The sequence below is a fragment of the Neoarius graeffei genome, chromosome 22 (genome assembly GCF_027579695.1).
Source record: "Neoarius graeffei isolate fNeoGra1 chromosome 22, fNeoGra1.pri, whole genome shotgun sequence".
Lineage (NCBI taxonomy): Eukaryota > Metazoa > Chordata > Actinopteri > Siluriformes > Ariidae > Neoarius > Neoarius graeffei.
The window spans coordinates 35,410,879-35,430,844 of NC_083590.1; the positions used below are offsets into that span (position 1 = coordinate 35,410,879).

Genomic DNA, 19,966 nt, shown 5'->3' on the forward strand with positions numbered 1-19,966 from the left:
GGATGCACTTACATCATTCTTTATACCATAAAACACATATTTGGTTCCATATCAGTGGAAACATAATTAAGTCTTAATGTTGAATGCCAGTAAGTTTTCAGACTATTTTTGATCAAATTAGTATGGAATTGTGTCCAAAAAAAAAAAAAAAAGTCCTCTCCAAGACAGCTAATTTTTCAATATAAAATAACATATCTAAAATGTGGTCAAGATATTGGGACATAAACATTAGAGACAACAAACACAAAGCTTCCAGCCTTAAGGCCTCTGCATGCTCTTGCGACAAGGCTTTCGCAGATAGCTTTTCGCAGACAGTTGTAATTTATCGTTGAGCGGGGAGTAATAGGCGTGCGCGATGTTATTCACCACCACAACGCAAGGGGGCGCGAAGTCGCTAGGAGTAGTTGGTGGGTGTGGTTAGTGGAGTGTTTATCCTCCGGTTACTTATAATGACTAGAACTGGAGTCGTATAGATGTACGTACTTCCTCACTTCCTCGGTCAACCGCTCTTCGTGCTGCTCCATCTTCGCTCGTGTTTTTAAAAATGGCGGTCGTGAAAACAAAACAAACCGGGGAAGTAGGGAAGCGGAAGTGCGTGTACAGCAGATGTAGAGTGGACCAATCAGAGCCCTCATCTGCGGTGGTCACAATTTTTGGGAGGTGCGTGCAGAGCGTCTGCGAGGGGGGGGGGGGCTTCGCAGACACCATCTGTGACACCATCTGCGAGGACTGCGTTGTCAGCATAAACTGGCCTTTATATTTAAAAGCACTATAGAAGTAGTGGATTCTGAATTGTCCAAAAAAAAAAAAAAAAAAAAAAGTCCTCTCCGAGAATCACTTCATTTGTTTCTCCCATCTTATAGCAGATTACACAAAACTACCATACACACACGTCAAAAAATTATCTGAAATCTGTTCATTAACTCGTCCTTCACTTAAAAACTGGTACAAGAACCAGTTTGAATCCATTTGAATTTTGGAGCCCTGTGTGACAAACTTGGTACCCTGATTGTAAAACAACCCCTATCAAAAAAAAAAAAAAAAAGTGACCATCTGAATTGAAAACTTGCTTAATTTTGTAAATAAGTTAAGAACATTTGAAAATCCAGCGTTTGATAAAATTTCCATTTCAGTCTGTTGCCCCGGTTACAAACCAGCAATCATTTTCCATTTGTAAGGGGAAAAAAAAAAAAAACCCTCAAATTGGAAATTAGACCAAAGAGTCAAAAATGGAGAGATGTATAATTGAGTATCAGGGTGAGAGTTGCAGCTAAAAGCTTCTTCTTGTAGATCACAATTATCCACCTCAAAAGGTTTAAAAGTAATAAATCAATGAAATTGGTCCATCCTTTGGGTTTAACACAAAAGCCAGACTTCAGCAGGTACGCTCACGTTAAAACTGGGCACCGAGCAACGGTGGTGCTTGAATGTGCGGTGTACAAGAGGGACAAGCTTTCGTTCATTCTCTCCAAAAAACACACAGTATTACTGACACTTATACACCTCATTTTTTTCTCCAGAAGGAGGGGGAATAAAAAAATAATAATAAAAAAAAATAAATCATTGAAGGATACAAAATTTCTCAGGGATCCGATCTTTCACAGGCACTAGACAGCAAAAAGTGTTCGGGCAATTTTATTGGAAAAACAAGTCAAACATGAGAGATTCGACCACTAGGTGGGAATAATGAGTTTCAAGCTGATTATCACTTCCAGCTCGCTCACTGTTAGTTCAACACACACACAACGAATAACACTAAAAACTAGGGCTGTAACGATACACCCAACTCACGATTCGATTCGTATCGCGATTTTTGACCCACGATTCAATACACCCACGATTTTTTTAAAATGTATTTTTAAAGTAGTAAATTTGACTTAACATTTACTTACTTACATTATTTAATAACACATAATTCAGACCACTGCAGAGAATGAGTAATATGTATGCAAAAATGAACAAATGTATATCCAAAGATTGTTTTATTTCTCAAAATAATACTGTTGAGCCGGAAGCTCTGTTTTTTTCGGTTCTGAAAAAGTCATTTTTCCAAATCGTGTAAATCCGTTAAGATTTTTTTTTGGGGGGGGTGGCTCTCTCACTCTCATAGGGCCAATGATTTTCTGTGATCGCGGAAAACAGATGGAAATTATGGAATTTTTATGGTGAACCATTGCTCGCGTGTCAAAATGTAACTGCCGCAGAAGGCTTCCGCCCAAGCAGACATGCCTTCAGTGTTGCCAGATATTGCTAACGTTTTCCCACCCCCAAAATATGTTCAAAACCAGCCAAAAAGCACCTAAACCTGCCCAATCTGGCAACACTGCATGCCTTTCCAGTCAAGTGATTGTGATTGGCTTGTGGCACACCTAGCCAGCCAATGAGCTGCTTGTTTACAGATTCGCTCCCCGCATCGCAACCAGAATGGCGACCGCTTAAAAGAAATGAATGCTCTGCCAGTGGCGAGTGTGGACGCTGCGTGACTCGCAGAAGATTGTCGCAGGTCGGCGAAAAAACGACTTACTAATAGATATAAAAAAATAAAAGTAATTTAAGTAAGTTTAAAATGTAACTTAAATATAAAGTAAAGTATTCATAAATTGAAGTTTGGAAGCGCCTCTGTTTTTGGGCTGAGGAGAAGTTTGAAAGGGTGTACCGCGATTCTGCCTTCTTGTATCGCGACACGGATCGTGGCTCTGTGTATCGCGATTTCGATACGCATATTGTTACAGCCCTACTAAAAACCCCAAGATGACGGCATCTGTGAATTAAGGCTACCATCACACGGTCTCATATCTTGCCATATAAGCGGCGTATGGGTCAAACGGCATGAAATGAGGCGCATTTTCTCCAAAATTAAATTCCTGTGACGTTTCTGGGGTTCAAGGGACGTAAAGTTATGGCGTACTGAGGCGTATGATGCGTTGCCGTGGCATAACCATTTCATTGGCGTGGCGTTTCGTTCTTACGTTGCTGCTGCTGCATTCACAGGCGAGTATAAAAAGGGGGCCCTACGCTGCGTTCGTCAGTCAAGAAAGCATCGTGCCAGCACCTAAGAAGAGCAAAAGGAAGAGGGAGGACATCAGCTGCATCCACCCAGCCAGCCCTGGAGCCACCTTCATCAGACAGACACGTCAACTAAAACGCTCGTACGGTGCAATAGGTGTTCGAGCAACGTTCCAGCTGCGTAGCTTTCATTTCTACGGCGAACACGTGACGTATGTGCTACAGATTTAAAAAGTGTGGACTTAAAAAAAAAAATAAAAAATACGCTGCACCCTGGCATACAAGGAGATCATGTTACGCATCCTAGAGTATGAGCTACGCAAGCTGGCGATGCCATGACGTTCCTTTCTTACTGCCACATATCCCGATACGCCAATATGTGAACCAAGCATTTAAAAACTAGACGCCAACTGCGTCGATGGGGATGCCTCCGCCTGGTAGACTACACGACTCAAGTTGTGATTTGGGGATGGACCTTTGACCTCACAGTAATCTTGACCTGTGACCTCATCTCATTATCTGTAGCCGCTTTATCCTGTTCTACAGGGTCGCGGGCAAGCTGGAGCCTATCCCAGCTGACTACGGGCGAGAGGCGGGGTACACCCTGGACAAGTCGCCAGGTCATCACAGGGCTGACACATAGACACAGACAACCATTCACACTCACATTCACACCTACGCTCAATTTAGAGTCACCAGTTAACCTAACCTGCATGTCTTTGGACTGTGGGGGAAACCGGAGCACCCGGAGGAAACCCATGCAGACACAGGGAGAACATGCAAACTCCACACAGAAAGGCCCTCGCCGGCCACGGGGCTCGAACCCGGACCTTCTTGCTGTGAGGCGACAGCGCTAGACCTGTGACCTTTTAACCTCAAAATCTAATCAGTTCATGTTTGTCCCAAAGCCATACATGTCAACCTTTGGTCAATCAAACCTGTATAACCAGCCTCCAAAATCCGTATTTCCCTTATAAAATCTGTATAAGATGCAAATTAAAATAATTTACCTAAAATTTGAATGATAATTAACAATGATATATCCCAGTTACTTTTTATTCAATATTAATAACAATAAACCTTCAGAATGAATACAAAGCTCCAATGTTTGACAAAAACACAAAGTGTTATCAGCGTAGTTACGAAGGAAATACTTCGTTGTTTGGAGACAGGTTTCAGCGAGCGGCTATTATGCGCGAGACTTCATATTCGCCACAAAGTCAGGAAAATCTGTTGGTAAAATTACGTTATAATGACCAAATAAAATGAAAAGTATTTTTCCAGTCTCACCTGTGAAAGGTAATCCCATGTGATCTCGTTTGGACGGTAAACCTGTTGGTACAGTTAAACGCAGCACATGAATGAGGCATCTTTATTCTCGGCTACTGTCTAGACGCTATACCAGAGACGGCTGAAGAATCTCCACTTTGCCACATCCAATACGGCGGCGAGGATGACGTACGATTCTACGCAGAAGGCGGCGTCTATGTTTATATGTCTATGACTTCCCGGTTGGCGGGATTCTCGCAATGTGGTGTGCGCATGATCAAAAGTGGAACGGAGTCTCGCTACCACAAGATAACACGCGATTTCATAAGACTCTTTACTGGCTGTCTGTGGTGTACAGTACGTTTGTAAATGTTATGCGCTCTTATCATCGTGGGAATTGATTATAGCTCTAAATAAATATTGAAGTTTTTTTAAAAGAATCCGTATAACTTTATTTATACACCCGTATACTACGTTTATTGAATCAAATCCGTACAAAATACGGACATTCCGTATAGGTTGACATGTATGCACACACAAAATGGTCAAAGTTTGGTGAAATTCCTTTCATGTGCCTTGGAGATATTGTGTTCACAAGGTTTCGGGACGGACGCACGCATGGACGCATGCATGTACGGACAACCCGAAAACAATGCTTCCTGCACCTTACGGTGGCAGAGGCATTTATATTTAAAAAAAAAAAAAAAAAAAAAAAAGTTATTTATTCCTGATTGACACTAGTTTTATGTAGATTAAAGACATTTAAACATTGTTAAAAGGCCAAACAAAAACATGCTCTCCTATACAAATGTATGGGAGGTTCATCAGCGCAGACAAGCCTACTTCGATGTCTGGATCAGACTTTTTTTTTTTAATTTAAAAAAAAAAAAATGGCCTGAGGGACCCCTGTGAAAAGTGATGATTGAAGTGAATCAAAAACAGCAGCAAACTGATTATGGAAGAAACACTTGTGTGTAAAAGCTTTCGCATAAATAATTTAATAGAACAGCAAAGTGATTTGCCAGGAATACTCATACTTAAGCTTCTCTAGTCAGGTCAGACCAGAACAAAAGCTCGTCAGATAAACAGATCAGAGGTTAATTAAAACTGCAACACCACCAAATCGTGCGAGACTCCGGCCCTGTCCACACGGCAACGGATTCAGGTGACTCCGATACAATTGCTTATCGTTTAGGCCTGGCGTCCACACGGCACCGGCGTTTTGGGTGCCCAAAACGCAATCTTTTTGAGAACGGGTTCCAGAGTGGAAAGATCTGGCAACGTTGCCGTTGTGAAGTCGTCTGGATGAGTAGAATGGATTTGTTTACGATGACGTCACAACCACATGACTGTGAGTGCTTCACGCCAGGTAGAAGTGTAACGAACTCGATGCGAGTTGTCAAATCCTATAACTTGGTTCATGAAACGCGCTTACAAAATATTTTCACTGTGAATATTTATTGTGTAATGGTGCAAAGTGAGCGAGTGAGTGAGTGTGAGAGAGAGAGAGAGAGAGAGAGAGAGAGAGAGAGAGAGACTGACTCTGCCCTTAGGGCAGAGTCAATCCCGCCAGCAAAAATAGGGGGGGGGGGGGGGGGGGGGAGCGATCTCACCTCTTCAGTTGTTGGTTCAAGTCCGACAATACATTCCTCAAAAAGGGCGTAGAACAACAAATTAATCCATCAACGTGTAGCATTCAATTTATTCCGGACCATTAAAGACGCCGCCTTCCGCGTAGAATCATACGTCATCCTCGCCGCCATATTGGATAGGTCAAAGCGGAGAATAAAGATTAGCTGCGTTTAACTGTACCAACAGGTTTACCGTCCAAACGAGATCACATGGGATTACCTTTCACAGGTGAGACTGGAAAAATACTTTTCATTGTATTTGGTCATTATAATGTAATTTTACGAACAGATTTTCCTGACTTTGTGGCTAATATGAAGTCTCGCGCATAATAGTTTATGCGCATGCGTCCTTACTTCTATTGTTCTGGTGTCTCCGAAGGGACCGTCTTGCAGCGCCCCTAGAGGTGTGGCATGTGTATTGCATCGTTTTCAGCAAGCGTTGCGTTGCCATATGGACCTGATATTTTACTGATCGTTGCCCATTTGGACGCGATATATTTTTAAATAACATCTCGTTGCCGTTGTCGTGTGGATGTAGCCTCAGTCACGTCTTCAAATGCTGACTTGTCGCCTTTAAAACTGAAATTGTATCAATCACACTGCATGGAAGCCAGAGCTTTACGTTCCTTGTACGGAGTTCGACATTAAGAGGACGACCTCGCTTTGGTTTCAACTAGAACGACTAATTTGGCAATCCATCGCAATCCTCTTTTCACACTATACATTACAGGCCTTTATTCAGCCACAATACCACCGCGCCATCTCTAAAGCTGACCAGACATCGAAAATAAACCTCAAGATGTTGAGAAGTTGTTTCACGATATTTACTGAAGAGTGGGGAAGTCCCGACTATTTAAACCTGCATGAGTCACGATATTTAAGGTCATAAGCCTGGTGGTGTGAAACTGCTGTGGCGGATGCTCAGATGTTAGGAAGTGCGAAGGCAAAAATTCATCACAGAAGAACTGCACAGCATTTAGTGAGAGAATGTTGCTGAGGCTTCTGTTGAAGAAAATGCCACATTTGCTGATTTTTTTTTTTGCCTCTAGTGGAGGCAGAGCTGTTCGAGAAACCGGTTTGGAAAGCAGACTGGAATGTGAAAAATGCCTGCAACATAATGACATCAAATTATTTTTAATATACGGCTGTTCCTCATTTCATATTCCTTCAGATAATCATATGTTCAATTTGTATAGCGCCTTTCTCAAAACCCAAGGTTGCTTTACAATAATAGGCAGAAAAAAAAAAAAAGTCCACCAAAGAGGTCAGGATAGCATTCCAGTGGTGTAGCAGCCACAGTCCCACCAAAAGGTGCATGAAAACAAGTCCCACATCTCCAGCACAACCACCGCGCCATGGATCCACAAAGCGAGCACAGAAGAACCGCCATGCAGAGCGCTGGTGTGTCCCAAACCGCCTGCACAGCTGCCATGACACCACCAAGCAACGTCGCTCGGAACATCACGCCAAGCATTAAAGCACAGAGCGCTGGACAACCACGATGTTAAAATGAGCAACGAGCTCACTGCAGTCCATAGCTGGAAGCACAGGCATCACCCACAGCGAACCAAGGCCTGGAGGGAACCGACACCCAAAACTGGGTCCGGAGCTACACCACAACCGGCGGACAAAAACACTCAAACACAGAAAAAGGAAAAAAATTAAAATAAAAAAAAAAAATAAATTTTAAAAAAGCTCTGGTAAGAAGCAGCAGCCAGAACGCACACAACGTACTCTCAACCAGAAACGGGCGGAGGGGGCGAAAAAAGCTAACTTATGACAATGCCTCTAGTGACTGGCAAGTCCAATTTTTGCATGAAACAAACAAACATTCTCCCATACAGTCTGCACTGGATCTCTGGTGGTGAACATGGTAAAAGCCTGGCTCATCTTCAGTGATGGGAATAACGGTGTTAGAAATAAACGGCGTTACTTTTTTTTTTTAGGAACGAGTAATCTAACTAATTACTTTTTACATCGTTATAACCAGGGCTTTGAACCGGTTCAAGGAACGAAAACCGGGAACTTTTTCTATTTCACATGGAACAGAAACGAAACCAGAAACTTTATTTTTTATGTTCCGGAACAGAAACGCTTATTAAAAATAATAGTAACTGGTTAATACCGGTTTTTATTTCGTTCTTCAAAGTTTCCGTAGCCTACAAATAAAAAATTCATTCTTCTCCTGCCCAAGTTTCTATGACCCGCTGGGGTTCACTTCCTGTGTGACGTTCGCTGACTGAATGGAGAGAGCGGGAGGGTGGACTACTATCACGTCTCCACATCTTAAATAAGAGGTAAATATTGCAGTCTATCGTTATTCAAAAACGTCAATTTCAAACACGATATCAGTATATTTGTCCACGTTAATGAGAGGCTCGCGAACATTAAATGACGTTAACCTCTGTTAGCCTATCAATGCATACAGGGCTTTTCACTAAGGCTCATACTAGCCAGCCATGACAAATAAGTAGCCAGCCGGGGGGTGTGTGTGTGTGTGTGTGTGTGTGGGGGGGGGGGGGGGGGGGGGGGGGTGTTTAAACACAAAATAAACTCCGCCGAGTGCGCGCACACTGCATGTCGGGGGCCGCGGATCAGTGAAGTCAGCGGGGAATGTGTGGTTATTATCAGTACAAACAGCACGAATCACAACTTAAATGAGTGCGGTTCAGTTCGACATTGTCAGTCCGTTAGATAAACATTTAATTTTATTAAAATCGAAAATTAATATTTAGAACCTGTGGGCTACAAAAATAGTCATTAAAGTAGCCGGCTGGACTTAAGGCCAATTTATGCTGACAACCCAGTCCTCGCAGATAGCGTCGCAGACAGTGTCTGCGTAGCCCCCCCACCTTCGCAGACGCTCTGCGCACACCTCCCAAAAATTGTGACCACCGCAGAAGCCTCGCAGACAGCGCCGCAGACAAGAGGGCTCTGATTGGTCCACTCTACATCCGCTGTACACGCACTTCCGCTTCCCTACTTTCCCAGTTTGGTTTGTTTTCACGACCGGCATTTTTAAAAACACGAGCGAAGATGGAGCAGCATGAAGAGCGGTTGATTGAGGAATTACGTACATCTATACGACTCCAGTTCTAGTCATTATAAGTAACCGGAGGATAAACACTCCACTAACCACACCCACCAACTACTCCTAGCGACTTCGCCCCCCCCCTCCCCTTGCGTTGTGCCGGTGAATAACATCGCACACGCCTATTATCCCCGCTCAACAATAAATTACATCTGTCTGCGAAAAGCTATCTGCGAAAGCCTTGTCGCACGAGCATGCAGAGACCTTTAATTGTGTGCCGGCTGTATGGCCGGCAGCCGGCGCTTGTGGAAAGCCCTGTATAGGGCCTGACTAGCCTTTGGTAACACACTAAATGAATTCTCTTTCATTTTTGGCACTTTTTCTGTTTGTGTAGATGGGAAGACATACTGAGAATCCAAATTGCCAACATTTGAAATAATTGTTTTGAATTATTTCTTGTCTTATTTAATGAAGGTTGTAATAGAATTAGCCTACATTTGGCTTAAGCTGGATGAGACAGACATAATTTTATAGCCATTTGTTAAACAGCTGACAGGGAACGTAATTAACCGTTCCGGGAACGAAATTTTTTTGTTCTAACCGGTTCGGGAACGTCTATTTAATGGTGGAACCCAAAACCGGAAACGTTAAAATTCCGTTTCTGTTCAGAACGAACCAACAGGAAAAAAAAATTCTGGTTCAAAGCCCTGGTTATAACGCCGTTCCCGTTACTTACAATAAAATACTATGCGTTACTTTATTAAAGCTGTTCTCATCTGGCACGCTGCTCGCTCAGCCTTTCTTTCCTCTGCTTTAGTGTGGGGCGCGGAGATGCGAGACAACGGCATAGTTAGCCAATCGGAGTAGATTTGGACAGCATACGTAGGTAGGCCACGCCTACTGCACTACTGCGCACACTTTCAATGAGAAGACCCAGCGATGGCGAGCGGTCAGCCCAGCACTGCGCTTTCACATTGGAAATACAGCCATTGCTTTTCATTACTTGAAATAAAAAGGCAAAAATGTCTACGTCCAATGCACATTATGTCGAGGAACAAAGCGTTTGTCCTCGTCAGTGGCCAGTAATTAGTAACAATTTTAATAACTACAAAAATATATTAAATTTGATAGAGGTCTTCTCACATTGTCCCACAAAAATATTAATATAGTGTAGATAACGTTATTAATTGGTTCTGTTAAGTGTCCATTTCAGTCATTAAACACATTTAACATTCACTTATTATGATTACACTAATTGAATTTGATTTTTTTTTTTGGGGGGGGGGGGGGGGGGGGGGGGGGACACGACAAAATGTAACGGAATAATTACTTTCCCTGGTAATTAGTTACTTTTATGACAAAGTAACTCCGTTACTAACTCCGTTACTTTTTGGGAAAAGTAACTATAATTACTTTTTGAAAGTAGCGTGCCCAACACTGCTCATCTTTCTTCTCTTACGTTTCTCTTCTACATTGTGGTGTCGGTCAGCTTCAAACAGCTTGGCAGCAGTTGCCTGCCGCTGGATTTTGCGATCTTGAGCAAGGTCTTCCAAGGACTTTGCGGTTGAAGAAAGCATCTGTAGGCATGAATTTGATTAAGGTGGATCACAACTTGCTAGGGAGTGACCCACAGACTTTATTCCGTGCCATCCTACGGTATGCAGCCCATGTGGTATGGGACATGCAGGTTCATGTCACGAAACTGCAGCGGACTGCTGCTCTTCATCGCGCCTTCCTAGCCAGTCCACCTGGTACGACTGCTTGTTCCACCGTTGGGGTCTTGGTTGCATTTGGTCTGGGTCCTCGTCTTTGACCTTACCACCAAGGGTGGCCCTACCAGGAGTACAAGACTCCCAATGTCACCGGACCGCTCAAGCCCTCCACCACGACAAGGAGCAACTAGGGCTGGATATCACCGTCAATTTCCTAGATTGATTCGATTTCGATTCTTAGGGTTTCAAGTTGATTAATCACGATTCGATTCAATCTGAATCAATTCAATCTGCTCTTAAATAATGAAAATATCTCCATACAATACATTGCAAAATACACGCCTTTATTTTGTAAATTTGACAGTTCACACAACTGTAAACAAAACTGTCTTATCTTCCTGTAATTAAAAAAGTGCAAATGAACGTTGCAGCAAATTGTATTGTTTAAGTGAAAAAATATTAAAAGTATTAATATTAAAACGAAGACAGTAAACTTAAACTGTCTCACTTAAGAGACAGATTCTTATTGAGGAAAAGGAGCTCATTGACTAGGACTGCGTTGACAGCGATGTCCAGGTGTCACACGTGATGGCGACTGTTTGCTGACTGCATTTTCATTCGTATCGCGTCTTTCACAGATGTATACAGTGAGAGTAAAAAGTATTTGATCCCTTGCTGATTTTGTTGGTTTGCCCACTAATAAAGACATGATCATTCTATACTTTTAATGGTAAATGTATTCTAACATGGAGAGACGGAATATCAAAAAAGAAAATCCAGAAAATAACTTTAAAGAATATATTTTAATTGATTTGTATTTCATTGAGGGAAATAAGTATTTGAGCCTCTAGCCAAAAGCACTTAATACTTGGTGGCAAAGCCTTTGTTTGCAAGCACAGCGGACAGACGTTTGTTGTAGTTAACCACAAGGTTAGCACACATATCAGGGGGAATTTTGGCCCCACCTCTTCTTTGCAGATCCTCTCTAAATCATTAAGGTTGGTGGGCTGTCGCTTGGCAACTCGGACCTTCAGCTCCCTCCATAGATTTTCGATTGGACTGAGGTCCGGAGACTGGCTGGGCCACTCCACGACCTTAATGTGGTTCTTCTTGAGCCACTCCTTTGTTGCCTTTGCTGTATGCTTCGGTTGTTGTCATGTTGGAAGACCCAACCACGGCCCATTTTCAACTTCCTGGCAGAGGGGAGGAGGTTGTCCCTCACGACTGCACGGTACATGGCTCCATCCATCTTCCCACTGATGCGGTGAAGTAGCCCTGTGCCCTTGGCAGAGAAACACCCCCAAAACATAATGCTTCCACCTCCGTGCTTGACAGTGGGCACAATGTTCCTGGGGTCATACGCAGCATTTTTCTTCCTCCACACATGACGAGTAGAGTTTAGGCCAAATAGTTCAATTTTGGTCTCGTCTGACCACAGAACCTTCTCCCAATCACTTTGTACATCTTTGAGGTGATCATTGGCATACTTTAGGCGGGCCTCCACATGTGCCTTCTTAAGCAGGGGTACCTTTCGGGCACTGCAGGATTTTAATCCATTGCGGCTCAAAGTGTTGCCAATTGTTTTCCTGGTGACTGTGGTCCCAGCTGCCTTGAGGTCATTCACTAACTCCCGCTGTGTGGTTGCAGGCCGATTTCTCACAGTTCTCATGATCATTGCCACCCCACGAGGTGAAATCTTCTGTGGAGCACCAGACCGAGGTCTATTGATGGTCATGTTATACTTCTTAAATTTTCTCACGATTGCACCAATGGTTGTTACTTTAATACCCAGCATCTTGCTAATGTTTTTGTAGCCCATTCCAGATTTGTGCAGGTCAACAATCCTGTCTCTGAGGTCCTGAGAGAGTTCTTTGGTCTTCCCCATGTTGGAGAGTTTGGAATCTGTCTGATTGTCTGATTCTGTGAACAGGTGTCTTTCATACAGGTGATTAGTTAGAACAGGTGTCTTCAATTCAGGTAACAAGTTGATTGGGAGCGTCTAACTGGTCTGTGAAAGCCAGAACTCCTAATGCATACTAGGGGATCAAATACTTATTTCCCCTCAATGAAATACAAAATCAATTAATATATAAAGTTATTTTCTGGATTTTCTTTTTGATATTCTGTCTCTCCATGTTAGAATACATTTACCATTAAAAGTATAGAATGATCATGTCTTTATTAGTGGGCAAACCAACAAAATCAGCAAGGGATCAAATACTTTTTACTCTCACTGTACATTATGGGTATCACAGTTTCAGTCAGATGTTTACGTTGCACCATAACGTGGTGTGGTTTGAGTACCAGAATCCTTCATTTTCCACTACCGAGTATGGGCGTAAATCTCTGCAAACAAAAGTTGCGATGGCCTCTGTTATCTTTATGGCCCGCGGAGACTCTGACGGTAATGCTAGCAGGTCCTTCAGTTTCTTCCATTTTGCTCCGGGCGGCTTGTTGTTGGAAGCTAAGGTTAGCGTAGCGCGGTACTTTGTTAGGTGGTTTCTGAGGTTTGTAGTATTCCTACAATAACTGAGCTCTGCTTGGCATATCTTGCAAACTACCTTGGTTTTATCAAGCTCTTCGTCATTTTAAATTTGAAAATGATTCCACGCGTCAGATTTCATTTGAGACGGCTTGCCGAGCGGGGTTTTCCCTGCCTCAGCCATTTTGCGTGCGTGCTTGAACGTCACGACGTATGACTGCGCAGCTGCGTTATCACGCACGAGACGGCTGGGGGAACACCACTCGATCTCATGCCCTGTGAATCGATAGTGCGAAATTTAAATGAAATCGATCCAAAATCGATTAAATTGATTTTTTTTTTTACCCAGCCCTAGGAGCAACCATCAAAGGGTTTCAGTATACACACACACACTAAAAATTCTGTTTCACAATTATGCTGTTCAAAGACACTCCCACACTCCATCTGTAACCAATTTAAATGGGAAATTAATTCATTAGCATTCAATGCGCAGTAACGCACGGACACGTTTCTCAGAGAGTTATCCAGAGAGAACAGAATCAGTGTTAGAACCATGACCAAGTGGGGGTGAAATAACAATAGTACAAAAAAATAAAGAGCAAAAATGTCAGTGCTTGGAGAATAATGAAGTGGGTGAAGTAATGTAAAAAAAAATTCTCACTTCAAGATACAAAAATAACTTATATATATAAAAATAAACCTTCCACTAGCCAATTCCAACTACTAAACTAAAATTACTCATCTCTCAGGGCAAGCGTAGCCTGAGGTTTATGCTCATGACCAAAACTGACGCCTGTAGCTGAGCAATGGTGCACTTTCACCACAAACCCCCCCCACACACACATTCTCTCACCACCTTGTGCATCTGCTGAAGAAGTGAGCACAACAACAAGTCTACAGAAAAGCAAAACGCACTGTTAAGTGTGCTGGATGTTGGAGTACTACACTCGAAACGGTCCTGTAATCTGAGGCTACATCCACACAACGGCAACGAGACGTTATTAAAAAAAAAAAAAAAAAAAATGTATCACGTCCACATGGGCAACGGATCAGTAAAATATCAGGTCCATATGGCAACGCAACGCTTGCTGAAAACGATGCAATACACATGCCACACCTCTAGGTGCGCTGTAAGACAGTCCCATCGGAGATACCACAATAGAAGTAGTAAGGACGCAATGCGCATAAACTATTATGCGCGAGACTTCATATTAGCCACAAAGTCAGAAAAATCTGTTCGTAAAATTACATTATAATGACCAAATACAATGAAAAGTATTTTTCCAGTCTCACCTGTGAAAGGTAATCCCATGTGATCTTGTTTGGACGGCAAACCTGTTGGTACAGTTAAACGCAGCTAATCTTTATTCCCCGCTTTGACCTATCCAATATGGCGGCGAGGATGACGTATGATTCTATGCGGAAGGCGGCGTCTTTAATGGTCCGGAATAAATTGAATGCTACACGTTGATGGATTAATTTGCTCTTCTACGCCCTTTTTGAGGAATGTATTGTAGGACTTAAACCAACATCTGAAGAGGTGAGATCGCTCCTTTTTTTCCCTATTTTTGCTGGCGGGATTGACTCTGCCCTAAGGGCTATTCTCTCTCTCTCACTTTGCACCATTACACAATAAATATTCACAGTGAAAATATTTTGTAAGCGCGTTTCATGAACCAAGTTATAGGATTTGTTGACAACTCGCATCGAGTTCGTTACACTTCTACCCGGCGTGAAGCGCATGTGGTTGTGACGTCATCGTAAACAAATCCGTTCTACTCATCCAGACGACTTCGCAACGGCGCCGTTGCCAGATCTTTCCACTCTGGAACCCGTTCTCAAAAGACTTCGTTTTGGGGCACCCAAAACGCCGGTGCCGTGTGGACGCCAGCCGAAACGATAAACAATTTTATCAGATTCACCTGAATCCCTTGCCGTGTGGACAGGGCCTGAGGCTGCAGTTTGAACAGAACGTCACAATACAGCTTCACGGAAAGATGTAGATTTAGATCCCTAGTGAACAAGACGGTGGCGACAACATGAGGACGAAAAGAAAACCCCAGGCTCAAAAGTGACACCAGGCCGTGGGATTAAAATCAGTACACTTGTACAATCATCTATACTATAAAAATCACAGCACGAATGTGCAGTAAGAGGACAAAGCACGAGCACATCCTGTTCTGGAATATTATCAGGAGAGCTCATGTGTCAGAGAAGCTGATAAATTACTGGAAGAGACGTGCAAAAATATCACGGCGTACGATTTAGAAATAGCAGCAACTACGGGGGGGGGGGGGGGGGGAAGAAAAAAAAAACCTAAAGATTATGCAAAAACTTCCAATGTAATTTTCAGCCTAACCAAATAAAACCACCACTTAACTTCATTAAACACCAACGTGACCAATTTACTCAAAGTATACAAGATCAAGCAAATAAACAGAACAACTTTATTCATCATAGGTACACTTGTGAAATTCCCCTCGCGTTTAATTCATCTGAACCAGTGAAACACATGCATGTGCACACACCCCAGTGGGCAGCTATGCTACAGTGCCCGGTTGCAAGTTAGGTGCCCTTGAGTAAGGGCACTTCAGCCTAAGGCTGCCCCATGTTAGCCTAGTCCTGAAATCAGACATTTGGTTTAATGCTAACTTGGTTGGTTGTTTGGGAAACGCACCCCCTGAACGTGAGCGGTAGATATTTATGCTCAAATCCACTCAAAGTAGGGGGCGGGGCACCATCACGCTGTGTCTAAGTTATATTAATTTCTTATAGGCCTACTTGTATTTCCTAGAATGTAAACATGAGGAGTGACATAAGCTATGTGCAATGTACAATATTCTTAATATCCACTGTAGATTTTGGTAGGTGTGTTGGGTATCTCTGTAAAGCCTCAGCTGTGCATGCCGCCTGGCAACGCGCACCCTCGCTACGTGTGCTAAGTGAAGGATCGGTCAGTGGAGAACTCAGCTAAGCTCAGCATATTTAATTCCCCAAGCCAATGACAAGAACTTTCGTGAGAAATAACGCGACCGGGGGCGTCGTGGCTCAGGTGGTTAAGGCGCCATACCATGAATGCGGGCGACCCGGGTTCGATTCCGGCCCGAGGTCATTTCCCGATCCCTTCCCGTCTCTCTCTCTCCCGCTCATTTCCTGTCTCTACACTGTCCTATCCAATAAAGGTGCAAAAAGCCCAAAAAAATATCAAAAAAAAAAAAAGAAATAACGCGACCGTCTGCATCATGCGGGATTTACGGGTGGGAGCGGGACAAAATATGGCAGGCGCGGGCGGGACTGCACAATGCGGGAGCGGGACTAAAAAATTCTGTCCCGCGCAGACCTCTAGTTTGAGAACCATACCTGGAGGCTACTTTCTAGAATCTCATGTATTGGAGAAAAGACCAAATCCATTCCATTTGTTAAAAACACCACATGTTTCATCTCACAGGACGTTCAAATCTGGTGTGAATGTTCATGTCCCATTTGTGTCTTGAGTTGAGTGAGGAAACTAAAATGCAGGACACTTCTAGACATGATCTCTATAACCATTCAGACATGTTAATACACTACTATAGTAATTACTTACACTAACGGTTGGTGAGAATGGAGGGAAGTGGAGTCAGTAATACGGCTGTGTAACAGAGCAGAAGCTGTGGGAAGCAGCTGTTGGTACATCATGAGGTTTTGAGGAGTTATCAGATCTTGAGACGCTAGCAAAGCATGTAAAGGATAGCCTGGGAAATCCCATGCTGCTTCGCACAATCGTTCCGATCTGAAAAGACAGCATGGAAACTATGGTCTAAAGGCTCGCCTGAGTTAGGGAGCCAATCAGAGAGTGGGGAGGGGTGGAAAGACGGTGACGCGTACTACTTGACAAACGGAAGCTTGTAGTTTATTTGGGACTGTTTACGGATCACATTTAACATGGCGGCGAGCGATACGAACCAAACTTTCGATCAAGCTTTAGACACTGTTCTGAATAGTTTAGAGCGAAAGTTTGTTTTAAAACGGCAGGAATCGTTCGGTGCCATTGTTTTCCTGTTTTTGTTTTGCCTTCTCTTTCCTTCTCTTCTTCGTCGCTCTAACTACGTCACCGGGTACAACTGCCATGATTGGCCATACGCCAAACGATAGACATTCGCAACGTCCAATAAACGGCCGTTGACAATTGTAAACCGCACCTCCCCTACGAGAAATTCAACAGGCGGATTCCAGACCATATTTCACTTGTGATATGATCTGGTGTTAACCAGACTATGTAAAGGAGAGTGTGTAAAGCTGTTTCAACAAACGATCGAATGAACAATCCACAAAAACGGTCTTTACATTAACTGCTACTTTCATAGTCAGTCGTGAAAATAAAAGCCGCAAGGGATATAGTCCACGTGTTGCAGCTTAAATTTCCTTAGAAGGTTTCGCAGTAGGGTTTCTTTGATGAGTAACACTTCATCAGGTGCAGTGAGACACTCCAGGTGCCAATCATCCACCCATGACTGACTCCAGCTCTCAAAAAACACATTTAACATGCAACCACACAACCTCTTGTCTGATTACGATGGAATTTCTGAGGCAACCCTGTTGAATTTCAAGCAGCAGGGCAAAAAGGCTGCCTGGATAAACAGCTCCAGAGAACTGAATCAGAGAAATCTGCGTTACAAAAGGGGAAATCCACATTAGCTCAGATTTCACCCACATGTCTTTCAGCTCCAGCGTCAGTGATCTGCTGCTGCTTTGAAGGCATCTATAAACTCACTGTAGTGTTACAACGTGAAAGGTCACGACAGCCAGGGGGTTGTAATGCTTTCTCACACACCTGGACAACAAGCAGCCCATCAAGCTGTTCACCCCTAAGGAGGAGCAATAACCGGAAAGGCCTATGAAACATCCCTGAGCTCAGTGGCACAGAGCACAAGCTGGGCAATTAGATCAGCACACTTTAATTTCAGCCCTGGTCTCCTGAGTCAGCCCGCGGCACTGGAATGTGAGGAATCCCAAACGTGTGACAGACACCCATCGGCCAAAACCCACATGAGAAGGGAGGGGGATGGAGGGACAGGCGAGATACCAGGGAAAAACTCATGCCCCTTTTCCACCAAAGCAGTTCCAGGGCTGGTTCGGGGCCAGTGCTTAGTTTGGAACCGGGTTTTCCGTTTCCACTGACAAAGAACTGGCTCTGGGGCCAGAAAAACCGGTTCCAGGCTAGCACCAACTCTCTGCTGGGCCAGAGGAAAGAACCGTTTATGTCAGCGGGGGGGGCGGAGTTGTTAAGACCAACAACAAGACCGCGAAAGGTCGCCATTTTTAAGCAATGAGAAGCAGCAGCTGTACAAACGAAGTCGTCCATTATTATTGTTGTTGCTGCTTCTTCTGTATTGTTTTCGCTTCGATATTCGCGCCAAGGTTTATGCAAACGTAGCAACGTAACTGACGTATACAGCGACGTAACGATGTGGCTTCCTTTAGCACCGCGAGCTATGGAAAAGCAAACTGGTTCTCAGCTGGCTCGCAAGTTGAACGAGTTGTGAACCAGCACCAGCCCCGAACCAGCCCTGGAACTGATTTGGTGGAAAAGAGGTAAAAGAGGAGCAAATGAGACATCAGTAGGATCAAAAGGAAAGAAAGCAGAAAGACAAGAAATTAAGTGATTAAATTGGGGGGGGGGGGGGGGGGGGGGGGGAAGCACAGAGGGAAGAGAAGTGATAAATTAAGGAAGGAAATACAGGTAGAAAGGAAAAGTAAAAACGGAACGGGGGGGGGGGGATGGTGTCCATCACCACTTGTTCAGGGACCAGCACTAGGTGCAAGTAAATAAATAAAAATTTATCTTCCAACTGATTTTGAAAAACCATTAGGTACATGGTGTTTAAAGGAGACACGCCAAACCTTTATTTTTAAAAATACATTTGAGTGGATAGCATCTCCAATCTTGACTCTTGTATGCTGCATAAATGGGAATTTGTGTGACGTCACTGTGGTAACCGGTTTTAAGGCCGAGGCCTTTGACAGCTATAGACCAAAGTCATATAAATAAAAATTTATGGTGAAAGTGAGAAATCCCATTACCGACTTGCTCAACTAAGACTGATTTGACTTCACTGATTGTAGGTTGACTCTCATTAAAACAGGATGGGTGTTATAACTTATGCAGCATACATGTACATGCATGCATTTTTCACTGATGAAACGTAAAAGGCTCATTAAATAAATCAGATGAACTGAGACGATCACATTCTGAAGCAAATTAAATAATCTTATACCGGTAACTTAAACACACAATACAAGTTACATGGATTAATCTAAATGCAGGTAAACAACGAGTAGTGTTTTTTTTTTTGTATCCAAATGATCTTCGCATCTTACCAGTCTGTGTTCTTGCGGCCAATTGTTCAGTTCATTCACTCCTTCCGTGTAAGGGCGAGATATTGCTGCTGAGGTGAGTATATCCAGCGGAGAAATCAGACAGCTGCTCCACTCATTCTCTATACCAAGTACTCCGCCATTACTGCTCAGCTCAGGCAATTACTAAAAACCCGGGATGGGACGTCACCGATTTGAGCAACAACTGCGGGGAGGTCACTGCCCGAGCGATAAGTCACATCCCGTCCTGGGTTTTAGCAACAACCCTCAGCTCACACTCCAGGAGAACTGGTGCAACTGAACTTACTTTCCTTTTCTTGTAGTTTTCTTTTTCCTTTAAATTTTTAGTACTGCACCCTCTTTCAATATGGGCTTATAGCCAATGCTCCTCAACAGATCAGAGGTCTCGTACGAGTCTTCAGTAAAATGTGCAGAGCGGAGGAGAGACCACTTCATAGGCACCCAATGTGCCCGTGAA

The 19,966-nt window shown here is 43.5% G+C and overlaps 1 protein-coding gene across 1 annotated transcript in view; it reads right to left on the minus strand.

Moving 5' to 3' along the window:
• The window catches only part of ube2e1 (ubiquitin-conjugating enzyme E2E 1), a 66,631-nt gene that overhangs the window by 17,914 nt on the left and 28,751 nt on the right, over nucleotides 1-19,966 (minus strand). The window lies entirely within an intron of this gene.